Source organism: Arvicola amphibius, chromosome 5 (genome assembly GCF_903992535.2).
Source record: "Arvicola amphibius chromosome 5, mArvAmp1.2, whole genome shotgun sequence".
Taxonomy (NCBI): domain Eukaryota; kingdom Metazoa; phylum Chordata; class Mammalia; order Rodentia; family Cricetidae; genus Arvicola; species Arvicola amphibius.
Genome location: NC_052051.1, coordinates 121834171 through 121851889, shown reverse-complemented (window position 1 = coordinate 121851889; position 17719 = coordinate 121834171).

The window sequence follows — 17719 nt, the reverse complement described above, 5'->3', positions numbered from 1 at the left end:
CTAGTGGTTATTAAAAGACCCATTAGACCACAAGCTAGTCCTGACATAAGAGATTCAAATTCTTTTTTTTTTTTTTTTGGTTTTTCAAGACAGGGTTTCCCTGTAGTTTCTAGAGCCTGTCCTGGAACTAGCTCTTGTAGACCAGGCTGGCCTCGAACTCAGAGATCCGCCTGCCTCTGCCTCCAGAGTGCTGGGATTAAAGGCGTGCGCCACCACCGCCCGGCTTCAAATTCTTTTATATGTGCACCAAGAATAATGTCTTCTTCTGTCCCCCAAAGTGTGTGAATGTGTAGAAGAGATGAGGGGCAGCTTGGATCTACCTTATCATCTTTCCCTATATTCATTACTAATTCACAAAAGTCCTATTAGTGTAAGAAGTTTTCAGTATTAGGAGTTATGCTAGAAATATCATCTGACTAATTTGTGCTCACTTACTAAATTGTCTGTGAAAAAATAAAAAGGAAAGCACAACTTAAGATATAGATGAGAAAGTACAATGTTGGCTTAATGGACCTTTTGGAAAAAAAACTCATAAAAAGTCCTGAGAAAGGCAAAGTGCAAAGTCAGTTAATTTTGTTATTTTGTTCGAGGAAATAATGTTAAAGCTTTTTAAAAAAATATTTACTTATTATTATATATACAATATTCTGTCTGTGTGTATACCTGCAGGCCAGAAGAGGGCACCAGACCCCATTACAGATAGTTGTGAGCCACCATGTGGTTGCTGGGAATTAAACTCAGGACCTTTGGAAGAGCAGGCAATGCTCTTAACCTCTGAGCCATCTCTCCAGCCCACGCTAAAGCATTTGAGAGAAAATGAAAACAGAGCCAGCTTCTATGGCTAGAAAAGTCAATGCATTTGATCTTTTATTTCCAGTGACTGGCTTCATCAAAGGTACAATTCAGAGACTTAATTTTTTCTCTCTAATGAATAAAGCCAAGCTAAAGGCTAAAAGAAAAGGACATAAAAAACCTTTACTATATGAATGTACTTGTCTCATAAAGAGAAATCTAGTGTGGATGAAGTTAAAATTCAAGACAAGTCAAGAGCGGTCTTTCTCCCCCGTGGATGAAAGTACTGTTAAGTGTGGTCATTCACCAATTGCACCTTGAAAGCATCGCAAGTCAGTGAGCAGCTAGACTTTTGGCTACATGTTTTAACTTTGTGACTTTGTCCAAAGGAACCTTTATTCTGCTCTGGAGCATTTCAAATGAGAAACTTCTCCAGACTGATTCAGAAAAAAGTTAATTGTGTGTTCCTGATGCTGAAGTGTGTCATGTGCATTTTCTCATGACCTTTGTTTACAAGTAGCTGCAAGTCACTTCATTATTGCAAGGAAATATTCTTTAGCCTCACTCGGCCCTTTTTGTATCATCACTTGAGTGTCATCCGGATACCCCAAACCCAGTGAATACTGTCCCCCTAGACTTGAACCAGCGCCTGAATTTTCTCTCTGTGTTTATGACTCCTGATCGCCTCTGGCATGACACTTTTCCTCAGCTATCACATCCTACACTTGAGTAAGTCCTGTCAGTATCACTTCCAACATTTCTCTTGAATCTCTCCATTTTGTTTTTTTTTTTTTTCTCTATCCCATCAACAGTTTCCAAATTGGGATTCTTGCTTTGACTCTTGCCTTCTCTCTGATATATTCCCTTTGCAGAAGGCGAGGCACTTAAAAAACTATTTAAAAAAAAATCACATCACATCACTCTGGGACTTAAAGTTTTCCATGGCTTCTTCTCCTAAAATAAGTCCCTAAATTTCTACCTTGAGTCTAGACCCTAACCTCTTCATGTAACTTTCTTCCACATACTCTGTAACCCTATACTACAGTATTGACTTAAAAAAAAAACCCTCCAATTTTGTTTTAGTATTGTGGTCATTCATTAGGTAGTTCCCTTTTTGTGGAATGCAGTTTCCCATGTTCTTCGAATGGTTTCTCCTTTCCTCCGTGTATGTCTTGTTGCTTTTCCAAGAATGCACCCCTGGAGGTCTGGCTAAAGCATCTGTCCCATTGCTCCATTCAGGTTTTCTGTGCCATTGTCCCCTACTTGGCTTTTGTTGTGTTTTGTTTGAATATGTGTGTGTATGCATGTTTGGTTGTTTGTTTTCACAATTAACACAGAGCAATCATTTTATGTGCTTACTTGTTCTTTTCTCCCTATCTCTAGGATATAGAATTCATGAATATTGGTATAGTGTCTCATCAATCCTATTAGACAGACTAGATGTACAAAAACTTCGGAGTGAATGATTAAACAGCTAGAGCTAATAAGTAATATTAGAGCAAGATGGCTTATTGGGCATTCATCTTCTAGGAATTAGAGCTGGCATTCAAGTGCATTATTCAATTCTTTTACAACTCAGAAGTCATAACAAGGCTTTTTAAAGAACCAAGATATATTTGAACATTTCTGCTTTCCTGAATAGATCACATATAGCTGCCTGTGTTTATAATGATTTCCTATGTTCTTCTTAAACCTATCTGGGACCAAATGTTCTATCTTACTCCAGACTTTCTCTTTTTGTTGAATGGCTATTTCCTGTGCAAATATGCTTCAAATATTCATTCAACACTTTGAATGATATGACAAGCAACTGTTTTTGTGCATGTACTACCAGGCAGTATTAATCATCTTTTAGCCTTACCAATATCAATTAATTACATTACCACATCTTCAGGAGATCAACTTTCATTTATTTAATCATTTAGGTTTTAAGACAATAACGACACTAGCATTAGAAATGTGACTTGAGTCAGGATAAACATTCAACCAGGTTTCTTTCCTCAACTCTGAAGATGGTTTCTTTCCCCTAATTTCACATGACTTTGGCCCATTCATAACATCCATTGTTTAGGCTCTTTTCCCCTCTTCTTTCTCATGCCTCATGTTACCCTGGTCCCCAGTGTACATTTGTATCCATTCTATCCTTTGCTTCACTTCTAACTTTGGTAACATTCAGTGCTCTGGCATTACCTCTGGTCATTTTTACATGAATCCTCTGCTGTGGATAAAGCCTCCATTGAACCCATTTGAAGACCACCCCCATATCTCTTTAGCTTTGTCAGTCCCAGGACCCCATTATTCGCTGTTTATGAAAGGGAGTGTCACCACCACGTTGCTCAGATTGGCCTTAAGCTCCTGGGTACAAGTGTTCTGCCTGTTCATCCTTACTAGTACCTAGGCCGATAGTGCCTGCGCCGTCACACCTGGCTAGAATTGCATTCTTGAGATTAATGAGTAAAACAATGGCATACAGAGTGTGCACAGTCCAGTGAATGCCCTTGACTCTTGGAATTGGAGACATAACTAGGCAAGAAGATAAGGAAAAATCAAAGAATTTCATAATTTAGAAGGTGTTTTCAGAGATTTGTGAGACAACTAGCTGCCACCACATAAAAAGTGCAAATCCCTTTATAAAGAAATGAGGACTGTTGAATGGCCCTTAAGTGACCTGAAAAACAAAGACAAGCAGGGCCCAGCCTAGTAGTGATAGCCATTTCCTGCAGCCCTTGTGTGAAGGCCCAATGGTGTGAACAGATTAGAATCGGGGAGCAATCAGACTAAGCAGAAGGGAAAGGACTGAGTCCACAATAATGATACTGAACTGTAAGGAGGAAAAATGTGTCCACTGGGCCAGGGTAAGGTTACCATGGAAACACATGAGCTATGGTCCATCAAATCCTTCACTGTATTCAAATATTGCTTAATAATAAAACTCACAGCATTAACATTGGTTGAACTGATCTCATACTGGCTATATACTATTTTTAATCTCAGAAAATTTTGATTATAGCGATAAAATAAATCAAATTATTGTATTAACACTTTAAAGGCCATAACGATTTCTCTCTTTTTTTTAGAAGCTTGTATGTGAGGAAAATTAAAATTATTAGAAAATCAAACAGATTAACATGCACTCAAGGTTAAAAATATAATAAATTAGAATTTTGATTATAAGTTGAAAGCTATGACAACAAATAGCTAATGGTGTGATGGATCATATCTCACCTAGTGGATGAAAGTTGTCTGCTAGCATCTCTAGTTAAAGCCTGGATATATATATATATATATATATATATATATATATATATATATATATATATTTGTTGACTTTGACAACATAAGCATTTTGCTATTGTTTATGTTTGGTATACTTGTACATAATCTGTAATAGTTAGTACTGTTTCCTGAACTTGAAAGAGAATGAAAGTCAGTGTTACAGACTTACTGTACTAAACCAAAGATTCTAAATTTTGTTTTAGCAATAACTTTCAATAAGCCCTTCTGTATAATGATGCTGTGTTGTTGCCTTCTTTATATGTATAAATGTGTCTTAAATACATAAATTCACTAAATGTTGATAGGCATTAAATGTTTGTAAATCTGTATACAATTTCTTAACTTTCAAAATAGTTTTACTCATGTTGGTTGTGTTACTGTAAAGCATCACAGCTTAGTCTGCTACCTGATGATTGTGTTTTTATAAAGTCTTATGACTAACTGATCTGCTAAGATTCTAGAGAAGTATAGCTTCTGACAAAGTAACCTGAACAGCAGATTGGAGGTGGTAGGACATTACCCACAGGAAAGCACAATGCACTTTGTGTGTGCCTAACCTAAGAGCCACGTGTTCTAGATCTTAGTTGCTAAAACTTGAGCCTAAGTGGTTGAGCACTAACCCATTGCCATCTGTCACTTATCCCCACAATGTGGGACTGGATCAAACCAAAAGAACAGAAAGAGTCTTTCCCTAGCATCACAGAACAATGGAAAGGAACCTACCAGATGGTTAATCAATCAGTGATATCTTTAAAGAACATTGTTCAGAGACTGGGGGTGCGGGGAGTTGTCACAACTGAATGAAAGTCATGTTGAGCGTTATAGGTAGTGCTTGCCTGTAACCCCAGCACGTAGGAAGTTGAAACAGGAGGATCATAAATTTGAAACTAGCTGAGGTTTCATGAAGAGATCCTATCCTAAACTGACAGGATAAAAGTTACCTGTGCTAGCCCTTCTAAAAGTAACTAAAAATGCCCATAGGTTGTGAAAAATTGTTCTTACACATGCCTGTCCTACACTAATAAAATGTGTTATTCTAGCTCTGGTTCCTACTTACATTTTGTTCACTACTATATTGTTACAGACATATACTTCTACTTCACGACGAAGATAGTAAAGCAAGTGGAGAATCATGACAGGTCTGGCAGATGAAGATATTATAAAGAGACACTTGTGCCTTTCAATCTGATTACCAGACTATTGAAACAACAGAGCCCAAGGAAATGGGGATTTCCCCAGGCATCTCATGCTGGTAGAAGGAAAAGACCAACTCTCAGAAAGAAATTTCACACAGTTCAGACAACTTGTCAGAGCACATTTTAGGAATGAGACTAAAAGCCCACATAAGGATGAGACAATAGTAGGTGGGACCAAACCTTCACCAGGACTGCTTGCATGTACATATCCTTGGCCCTTAACCTCACTTCAAAACCCTAAGATGGACTTGGCAGCAATGGAGGTCACTGGATCTCTTTGTCCCTCTTCTCGTCGTGGCCATATTAAATAAATCTCCATTTTCTGATTTCCATGAAACAAAGAAGAAAATGATTAAATGATAATTAACTATCACAAGTTGTAAGAAGACTAAATCAGAGGTAGCATATTACTTTCTAATTAAGGTGTCAAGTAATAAGAACTTTAAATATGGCAAGACATTTAGAAGGGGAAAGAAAGGAATCCATGGCACCCTTAAGGAAAAGTTGAATTCCTTAGTGACAACCTGTCTACAGGACAAGAAGAATGACATCAATTAGGAATCTAAGATATTCACCTTAATGACTGTTATTAAGATTAGAGGTTTTTTTTAAATGGGTAGGAGAATGAGCTTTTGGAGGAAGCCCCTGTCTGTGCTCAGTGTCAGTTCTGTAGAGTTGATGCCATGACAAGTAGGGCCCTGCCTGAATGTACATGCATGACTTTTGTGCATGAAGACTCTTTGTGTAGGGAGAAATAATGTTGTAAGGAGGCCACTTGTTGGTTCCTGGCCACCCAGAACTGAAATAATCACACAGAAACTATATTATTTAAGTCACTGCTTGGCTCATTAGCTCTAGCTTCTTATTGGCTAACTCTTTCATCTTAATTTAACCCATCTCCATTAATCTGTGCATCACCATGAGGTCATGACCTACCAGCAAATTTTCAGCACATCTGTCTCCAGAAGCAGCTCCAAAGCTTCTCTCTAACTCCTCCTTTTTTTTCTCCCAGCATTCAGTTTAGTTTTCCCCACCTACCTCTATTCCCTGCATAGGCCTAAGACAGTTTCTTTATTAGCCAATGGTATTCACAGCATACAGAGGGGAATCCCACATCAAAATAACTTCTTGAGTTTAAAGGTAATAGATTAGATTATAAATTTTAAATTATGCTTTTCCTTAAATCATTAAATATACAGGCATTTATATTCATAAATTTGAAAAATTACATGAAATCAACAGTTGTTTGCCAGGCAGTCTTCAGTTTTTGGGAAATACTAATTTTGTAAACAAATGTCATCTGCAGTAATAATTAAACATATCCATTGATGACTGTGATTTCAATATCCCCCATATGGAAAATAGTAGAAGCCAGCCCCTATGACATCAAGTCCCCTTTGACATCCAAGGCCAGTCAAACAGACTTTGCTTATGCAAAACAGACTTCTCAGAAGAGCGGAGGGTGTCTGTGTTTGTCACTTCTACAAGGCATCTTTTGAAAAGGAAATATTGGTTGGTGATCACCTTCAACAGAAACAAGATATCTCAGAATGAAATGTAAAACATAAGCATGACACAGACAAGCAGATGGATCAAAAGATCTCATCCCCGTTCACCTCAGTCTTTATCTGTTGAACTCTTTTGGTTCTCTTGTCGTTATTATCCTTCAGTGGCAGGTTTGCCAAATTTTCGTCCCATGCTTCATGTTTATCCTCATCCCCATTCCTCCTTTCACCTTTCATCCTTGGTTGAAAACGAACAGCAACTACTCATTAAGGTGCCCCTTGTATTCTTAGTCGTATCAACATTACTTATTTCAGATCATAAACATGAATCACCATATTTTGCCAAATAAAAATGACTTTTATGGATACTAAAGCATCCACAAAGGTTAACAAAGACCTGTCTTCCTTTGAGTAAGGGATGAGGTGTTATATAAGTCCGGCCTGGAGGAAGGAATGGAATTTCCCCAAGGAGGAATTAGGTGAACCTACTGATGAGAATATTCCTTCCTCTTTTATATTTTGGATAAATACTAGGGAAAATAGAAAAAACTGAATATTCTGAGGGAAATATAGAAAAGAACAGGTGTGCAGAACCTGTGCATATATGACTCAATGTACCAAGGCAACTAAAACTAGCATACCTTGCTAACCTTTGTTTCTCAGATGGTGTCCTCAGTCTCCTAAGTTCATAACAGGTATGTGAGGGGCATTTTAGGCAACCATGGTACAAAGGACTGTGGTGATCCAGATGACTACAGATTGTGAGGTAGCTGGGCAGATGCCTAGGAGTCTGACGAGATTTCAACTTTCTCAAATTGCTTCAGTAAAAACCCAGAAGGAACTGTGCGTTCTCTATCATGCCAGTTAAGTGATTCTATAGCTGGTTGCCAACTTTACCTGCCAAATAACCTGTGATGATTACATTTCCTGGCAGATTGGCAGAATCTGGAGTAACCTGGGAGACCAGCCTCTGGGCATGAGGGATTATCTAGATTATGGTAACTAAGGTGAACAATGCTCCATGGGTTGGGGTTATTGGCTAAATAAAGACAAGAAAGCAAGATGATCATAGCAGCATTATTTATAATAACCAGAATCTGGAATCAACCTAGATGTCCCTCAATGGAAGAATAAATAAAGTGTAGCACATCTTCACATTAGAGTACTACTCAGAAGTAAAAAACAATGACATCTTGAATTTTGCATGCAAATGGATGGAAACAGAAAACACTATCCTGAATGAGATAACTCAGATCCAAAATATGAATATGGTATGTACTCACTTATTAGTGGATTCTAGCCATAAACAAAGAACATTAAGCCTATAGTTCATGATCCTAGAGAAGCTAAGTAATAAGGTGAACCCAAAGAAAAACATATATAGATCCTCCTGGAAATTAGAAGCAGACAAGATCGCCAGGCAAAAGTTGGGAGCATGGGGGTGAGGGTGGGGTGAAGGGAAAGGGAGAGGGTTTGGGAGAGCTTGAGGGAGTGGGATGGTTGGGATGGAGGAAGGATGGATATGGGAGCAGGGAAGAAGATATCTTAGTTAAGGGAGGCATTGCAGGGTTGGCAAGAGGCTTGACTTTAGAGGGGTTCCCAGGTGTCCACGGGGATGTCCCCAGCTAGGACCCTGAATAGTGGAGGAGAAGGTGCCTGAACTGGCCTTGTCCAGTAGTCAGACTGATGACTATCTTGAATATCACCATGGAACCTTCATCCGGTGACAGATAAAGATAGAGACAGAGACCCACATCGGAACACTGGACTGAGCTCCCAAGGTCCAATTGAAGAGCAGAAGGAGGAAGAATATGAGCAAGAAATTCAGGACCATAAATGGTTGGTTCACCCACTGAGACAGTGTGCCTGAGCTAATGGGAGCTCACCAAATCCAGCTGGACTGGGGCTGAATGAGCATGGGATTAAACTGGACCCTCTGAATGTGGCTGACAATTGAGTCAGACTGAGAAGCCAATGATAATGGCACTGGGATTTGTCTCTACTGCATGTACTGGCTTTTTGGGATCTTATTCTATTTGGGTGCATACCTTCCTAAGCCTGGATGGAGGGGGGAGGGCCTTGGACTTCCCACAGGGCAGGGTATCCTGCCCTCTCTTAGGACTGGAGGGGGAGGGGGAGAGGGAGTGGGAGAGCAGGAGGGATGTGGGAGGAGGGGAGGAGGTGGAAATTGAGTCTGTGTTTCCTGACTGCGGATGCTGTGGTGATCAATGTGGTCAAGCCACTGTGGTCATGCCAGATTGTACCTTGGAACTGAGCCAAAGTATACTTTCCTTCTGCAAGTTGCTTTTGTCAGGTTTGATCAGAGACATAGGACAAGTGGCTCAAAGATCACTACCCACACCTTGCCCGGTCAGTCTTATGAGCTAATAATTCCCAGAATCCTCCTTGCTTCTTATTTTCTCTTGTTTTGTGTGCCTTGTGGGAGTCAGGCATGGTGGAAGAGATGTCGCTTCTGTTCCACAAATGTTATCTCTTCAGGCTATCCAGAGACTAGACAGAGACACATTGATATTCTGCATGACCATTTTGCCTCTATTACATCTGCAGTCTTTTCTACTCAGTCCTACTCCTGATTATAAACATTGAGGATAGAGAGTGTTTTAATCTACCTAAGTTGTAAAGTTAAATTTTAGAATTCCAACAATAAATAAATGAAATGAATCGAAAAAAATCTTCATTTCTTTTGTACTCCCCAGTAGCCCAAACTTGTCTCTTTCCTTTATGGAACTTTCTGCTTTTACTTTTCATGTTATTGTTGTTTTTCCACAAACATTAAAAATTTTCATCACAGTTTTAGCAACTTCAAGGGCAACCTAAACTTACTTAGTTCTCTTACATACAACCGCAGCTAGTCTTAAAGTTGAGCAGTTGTTCAAAAATATACATATATGTATGTATATGTTTTTAAAATTAATAGTCTGAATTTACCAATGGGTACTAGGAGACTATTCTGCATTAAAGGAAAACTTATCATTTTTTCAAGAAATCTAGTCCTGTTTCTTATAGATCCATTTATAATTTAAAATATGTTCGGTCCAGTGAGATGGCTCAGTGGGTAAAAATGTTTGCAATCAAACCTGATGATCTGAGTTCAATCTCTGGGACCCACACTTGGAAGAAGAGAACTGACTCCTGCAAACTGTCATGGTGTAGGAGGTCCTTCTGTCTTTGTGTTGCTTTCATTGGTCAATAAAGAAACTGCTTTGGGCCTGTTGATAAGACAGAACTTATGTAGGGGGGCAAGACAGAACTGAATGCTGGGAGAAAGAAGGGCAGAGTTGGAGAGAGATGCCATGGATCCACCAGAGACAGATGCTGGGAATTTTACCCAGTAAGCCACTGCCACGTGGCGATACACAGATTAATAGAAACAGGTTAAATTAAGACGTAAGAATTAGCCAATAAGAAACTAGAGCTAATGAGTCAAGCAGTGATTTAATTAATACAGTTTCTGTGTGGTTATTTCGGGGCTAAGCTAGCTGGGCGGGATGGAACAAAGGGGCCTTCCTGCTTCCAACACAGTCATGTACCTCCATACACATGCAGTAACATGGTCGTGTTCACGCACTAATAAATATGTGCAAATGAGTTAAAGTAGGTTAATAAACTCTAAACTGATAATGTTTAGAGGGAGCAAACTTTATCTACTCGTTTCTGTTGATTTTTTGAGAAAAAGTTCTCTATTGTCAGTCTGTCCTTGAATTTGCTATGTAATGAAGGATGACCTTGAATTCTTGACCTTCCTGCCTCATCTCTCAAGTGCTAGGATTCTAAACATGTACCGTCATTCTCAACTACGTGGTCACTTTTTAAAGAGGAAAATTAATTACTGTTTTTAATGTAATCAGTAATTCAAATATACTCAGGGGCACTTGAAAATGGTTCTCTTAAGTAGATCAAATTTATATTATAATTTATACTCTAAATGTTTATAACGTATTTTGCTTAGAGCATATCAATGCATTTTATCACAATGCCCTGATACCACACATTTTATATCAGTAGACTTTACATTGCTGAGGTTTTGTTTATTGGTATCTATCAATACCAAGGACACCATAGCCTCACGTGGCTGTCTCCTTGCATTTGAGCTTTGGTCCTGAGTCACACTGCCTTTTCTCTGTGGAGGTGGGGAAAGCATAGATTTCACACACTCACTCAGTTCTCTCATTGAGCATCTACTTTCTGGTGACTTTCCAAGGCTCCCATTCCTAACTCATCTACTATTCTTTTGACACATAACTGTGGACTCCTCTAGTTATTCATTGCTCTTAAATTGCTCCTTGAGTAACTTATTGTCTTTTTTTTCCAAGCATATCTTTGGTTGTTCTTCATCCCTCAACATTTTATCATGCTTATGGTTTGGCACCTTGAAGCCGGACTACTCCAAACATCGAAACAGAGTCCTTAAGTCTCTCATGATCTCAATAGCGCCTCGGTCAGTGATGCCGTGAGGGCATAGAAGGCAGAAGGGTGTCAAGAGATGTAGCATTCACCTTATTCATGATGACGAGTAACTAAGTGGGCTTGCTTTGTAAACGAGCATGTGACCATAGTCATTTTCTACACACTTTGCCATCCACCTAATGAACATTGGGCACCAGTTAATATTCTACAAATTCAACTGAAATATAAAATCGTGTACGTCAGGACCATCCCATTTGGCAGGGAAATCCAGTTTAATGAGAAAAATACTATTCAGACATAATTATCACTTTGGGGAAGAGTACCACACCTTCCAGTGCCCCTGGGAGCCAGAGGAGGATGCTTCTGCAGCAGCTGACAAACGTTTTGCAAAGTGGCTTTTGTACTGCACTCCAGGGGTTAACTGGGAACATGTCAAATGGATTGAGAGCGGTCTACTTCGGGAAAGGGGGACACTTTGGCAGAGGCTTGGTGGTGTGAGAAGAATAATATGAGGACTAAACTACACATTAAACTGTCATCTGCAATGGAGCCTTTAATGGGAGAAGGAAATGAAGCAAAAAAGTTTGTATAGGATCACAGCATCTATTCCAGCACCTCTGAATGCCAAGCTGTACGTAGCAAGAAGGTCACAGAATTCAGCTTTGAGATATGTGAGGACTGCTTATAGTCGACACTTCAAAACAGTCTGGGGCATAAATGCGAAAAAGTATGGAATATTTCATTAACAGTGTGTGTGTGTATGTCTGTGTCTCTGTGTGCCTATATGTGTGTTGTTGTTGTTGTTGTGAATGTAAGATTTGTTGACAAGGAGTACCTTAAGACAAAACTCATCCCTGTAACTGACTGATCTAGAACAGAAGTTTGGCACACCAGCTACTCCCTAGTCAGGGAGTATTCTAAATGTGATATTAGCACTGTAGCTCATACTAAAATTTATTTGGGTTTGAAGAGAGGGCTCACTGGTTAAGTGCACATACTGCTCTTGAAAAGACTAGAGTTCAGATCTGACACTCTCTTCTGGCTTTCGTGGGCACTCCCCCCACACACTTAAAATTGAAATAAATATTTTAAAAAGACACTTTGTGCCATGTTTCTACACAAAGCCCAGAGGGTCATAAAAGGAAGAGTATAAGGTGCTCTCAGGAACTTGAACCTATTCTTTGCAAACCCTCTGACACAGCCAGTCCTTGGTAATCAAGATAACAGGATCAAAGGAGAAGAAGTGTCTTCCTATTCCCTGCTCAAAACCTCAGCAGAGGATGATGATCATGGGAGCACACAAGGCAATGAGCTGCAGAGGAGCACTGGCCTGATGTAGCTGCCTAAGGGCAAGGCACAGCTTCATTGCTGTCCTCCCATGCTCAACGGAGAAGAGGTAGCAGGTAATGGCTGAGACCAAGAGCACCTGGAAGAAAATGGATGTTTCAAATACCTGAGGGTAATGGACTTGACAGAAGACTGAGGGGCATCAGCACAGGTGTAGTGTGCCAGGATCATTCAAGGATGGTATCATTTGTATCCTCAAAAAGGAGTGTCATAAGGGTAATTTAAGCTACAGCAAGGACCATGGGAGGGGCATATAGATAACAAAGACGGTGAGGTTGTGAGTAAGGGATGGTAAGGGGAGGCATGAACCAAGAGTAAAGCAGAAGGAACAAAAATAAGAACTATACAGACAGAAACATATACTTTGTTTGAGCCAGCTGAAGGGAATTTGATTAATGTCTGTAAGCACTTGCTGTCCTAGGGCTGGCAGTGTGAGAGCAATGATCAGATGTTTCTGAAGGTGACCCTGGGTTTTCATTTGTGTTCCCCCTGAATAATCTCGATGAGCTGAATTGTAGGGGATAGAGTTCCCTTGTAGGGATGGCTGTGCCAAACATCAGTGACACACAGAAGCAGTGGCCTCTTTCCTGCAACGGAGGAATGCAAGCATTGCCCTGTGGGCACAACACAGACAGGCACTGTTAGTGGCTGTCGCTCAAACCAAAGTTTTGCTACCTAGATAGTTTTCTGCTTCATGGACAATGTTGCATTCATGCTTGTCTCTAGAAGTGGGGAATGAAAGGGAGGAAGAACAGGGACAAGCCAGCCCACTATACTGAGGGGAAGCATCCTAAGATGATGGAAACATGCAAGGGACAGGGTCATAACTCCACCTTCAGAAGCATCCTAAGATGATGGGCAGTATGCAGGGGCCTGGATCATAATTACATCTTCTTTTCTCACTGCTTCAGGACTTTATCAGTTTCTCAGCTACGTCAAAACTCTATGAAGTCTACTCTGTAACCCCTGGTTTATGTGCAGCTGTAAAATTTGTATTAGACACTGGAGTATGACAGATGATAGCCATTAAAGGACCCACATAGCATGATCCAGAGTAGTCACATGAATGATTCAGCTGCATCAGGCATAGCCAAGTGTTATAAATTGTGGTAATGATATCTCATAGGACTGGACTGCGGTTAAACCAAGGACTTACCAATAGACCAAAAGCCACCCACAAATTGGCTGTTGCTCTGACAGTATTGTAGAATAAAAGGTTCTAAATGTTCCTCCAGTCATTATGATGAGTTTTGATAAAGTACCCCATATTAATTAACGTGACCAATGCCCTCAGAATCTATATCTATATTAGCTATCAATTTCCTCTTCAATCAGTGAGTGAAGAAGAGTTAGAAACCAAATAAATAGCTTAGCCGAATCATGTAATAATATATCTAAAGGGGAATTGAAATTATGAATATTGCTATTTGCCCTGCCATTGTTATACTTTCATATACCTCCTTGATTTACTAAGTTATGCTAGGTGAATACCTATTCAGTGATAAACAAAAAAGATGCTGTACTAGTTTGCTATCAACTTGATATAGTCTAGAGATGCTGAGAAGACTATCTCAGTAGAGAGATTACCCAGGTTAGATTGACCTGTGGCCATGTTGGTAGGGAATTGTCTTAATTGTTCATTGATGTAGGAAGGCTCAGCCCACTGTGGGCAGCACCATTCCCTGGGCAAGTGATTCCAGCCTATGTGAGTCTGTGAGCCAGCAAACAGAGTTACTCCATGTTTTCTGCTTCAGTTTCCTGCTTCAGTGTTTGCCCTGACTCGTTCAATGATGTGCCATATCCTGTAAGCTGAAATAGCTCCCCCCTTCTCCTAAATTGCTTTTGGTCAACTTTCTTTCAGCAACAGAAAAGAAACTATAATAAATACCTTCTCCCATGTTCTATTTAATCTTTGATTCATAAGACGATGTAGAACTTAAATCACAGAGGGAACTGCTTTGAGTGACAATAATAATGGACTCACTACCAGAATCATGAAATTACACATTGGAGTCTACAAACTCATCTGATCTAGATTTTACTGTATGTAATTCTAGTTCGGTATCCTGTGAACATCATAGTCTAAGCAGCAAAGGTATTCCTGAGCATTTAAAATGCAATTAAAATCAACGGGGGATGTTATGTTGGATTTGTAATTTTGTCTGTCCTTTGAAGTGGTCCAGTTTTGGTACCAATGCTGATAGAAGAAAAAGTCACTGAGTCAGAGTGATATGCACTTTGGTTCCTGAAAGCTGTAGCACTCTGCTCCCACATAGGCCCATCTGAATAAGATCAAATCCTAAGCATCTATCTCAGATAGGGAGGATGAGAAGATTAAAATCAGAAATGCTTTTAATGACCACTGAGAATCTATTTCAGTTGACTGTTCATAATTTATACTGCAGGGTAAGTCCTGAGATAATTTGTCTATGTTTCAAAGTGTCAAAACTAAGAATTATTTTCTTTTGAATTCAAAGAAAATGTAACATTTTATTGATAGTAAAGTACAATTGATTTCTCCATTGTTTGCAGGGGGTGTGGGAGAGAGAGAGAAAACAGAGAGAAAGAGAGAAATAGAGACTGATTGATTGGTTCTTGGCTGCTTTAGTCTGCCAGCCTTTTCAAAAGCATGAAACATGATAGGAGATGTAGGTGGAGACTAATCTTTTGTTTTCCAGCCACTCAGACCCGAATAATCACACAGAAACTATACTAATTACAACACTGTTTGGCCTATTAGCTCAGGCTTCTTATTAACTAACTTTTACATCTTAAATTAACCAGTTTCTACTAATCTGTGTATTGCCACGAGACTGTGCCTTACCAGGTAAGGTTCTGTTCTGGCATCTTGCTCCTTAGGCATCTACATTGTGTCTCTTTGACTCCATCTACTCTCTCTTAATATCTTTTCCAGCCTCACTATATTCTGTCCTGCCATAGGCCGAAGCAGCTTCTTTAATAACCAATGGTAAGAAAACATATTTATAGCATACAGAAGGGAATCCCACATCATCTACTCTCTTCTGCCTAAATGAAAGGAAGGTTTTCGCTTTAACATAGTCAAATTACATATAGAAAACAGTTATCAAGCAAGAATTATAGTTACAATAATTAGTCCGTTTACATTTGACATATTAAGAAAAATACTCTATCATCACTCTATCATCTATCCTATCTTTGTGAGTCTAAAGTTTTGTATCTAATTTATCCTTTATCATAACTAAGGAAAACTATAACTATCTGTCTTCAACTCTTCAAAGACCCCAGAAAGATATAATATTACCTAATTTAAATATGAAGTGTATTGCAAACAACTTCCAAAACTTTAGGATTGACAGAGAAATCTTGCTGCCTGTACAGTCACCCAAAGTTCTTCTCTAATGCTGGGGCATCGATCTTCAGCCTACAGGTCCATAGAATCTGGCAGACTTTTCGATGAATCAGGAAATTTGAAAGGCTATTTTGCTTATCTTGGTAGTTTGTCAGTCACGTTCTTCTGTATCCTGCAGAATGTCTGGCTGTTTCTTTTGTAAAGCAGGAACCCTGAAGGACCATCCTGCCTTTTGGAATGTTTAACAGTCACTTTTCTGTGGGTCCTGCATGTCCAGTTCATACAGCATAGCATTAAACAGTCTAGGCAAGAACAGTTTCTTGCCCAAATGGCTAGCCTTAACACATTGAAGGCGAATTCCATAACGAGTTTTTTTTTTCAATGCCCATCAACCTTTCTGAAGTAATTGGTGTTGCCAGGAGCAGACATGTCTCACTGTTGAGAAAAGTCTAAGTTCTTAAAACAGTTTAAATGCCATATTCCATAGGTCTTTGAAGTGTTGAAGATTATCTAACTGAAATATATCTCTATATATCTAGAAAACCTAACTAACATGACTACAAATTTGACTATTATAAATGACTACCTATTAATCTGCAACTTTAAATTATATATACATTTATAAACGAGCCATCTAAACATAATACCTTAAAAAATAACAGAAATAATATAACAAAATTGACCTTAAATTTTTATCAATAGACAAAGATCCATACCAATGAAAAGTATCCACCTCTATACCATATCTCCAATTTTTTAGAAATTGACTGTGACCACTAATCACATATAATCAACCTCCTTTAAATGAAAACAAACATTTATAAACAAATATTTTCAGCCGGGCGGTGGTGGCGCACGCCTTTAATCCCAGCACTCGGGAGGCAGAAGCAGGCAGATCTCTGTGAGTTCGAGACCAGCCTGGTCTACAAGAGCTAGCTCCAGGACAGGCTCTAAAGCTGCAGAGAAACCCTGTCTCGAAAAACCAAAAAAAAAAAAAAAAAAAAAAAAAAAAAAAAAAAAAAAAAAAAAAAAAAAAAACTAAAACGAAACAAAACAAAAAAACAAAACAAAACAAATATTTTCAGAATTTGGGTATAGTTTTCTCAAAACTGCTTTCTGTTGTTTGTTGGGTGGAGTATTTTTAAGGTTCGTGGAGACCTTTTGGGGGGGTCTTGTTCCATTAAATCATATTAGACTAGAAGGAATCCATAGTTTCTCATCTTCTGTGGAAACAAAAGCAGAACCTCTTTTCCAAAGTAACATACCTTAGACTCAAATTTTGAAGTCAAGATACCTTTAAATATATATATATATATATATATATATATATATATATATATGAATCCCACATCATCTCCATATGTATGTGTGTGTGTATCATACATGTGTTGTTTTAGCTTAGTAGCCCCCAGAATCAAATGTTTCTCTATACCCAAAAAATTCAAAGAAAACAATAATGAACATAATCCAGACTTCCTGTGTATATTCCATCTTTATGTGGCTTCATTTTCTAACTCTATTACTTTTTAACATTTATTTTATAATCTTACTCCTTCAATCTATGACTATCTGTACTCTTCTATATTATAACTGTCTATACTCTTTTTTCTCTCTCTCCTAAGCCTGCATACATTTTGCCAACACTGTGACCCATTCAGAGTTCTATTTCTATCTGAATCTGTCTTTATTGAATATCTATAATCATTTTCTGACCAAGAGTGCCTTTCTATTTTTAAATGCTAAGTGAGTATGACTAGGATCAACTCTGCAGCTCTAACTGTTTGCTCTACCCAGTCCAACATGGTGGAGTTATGTTCAATGCCTCTGTAAGCCATGGTCACCAC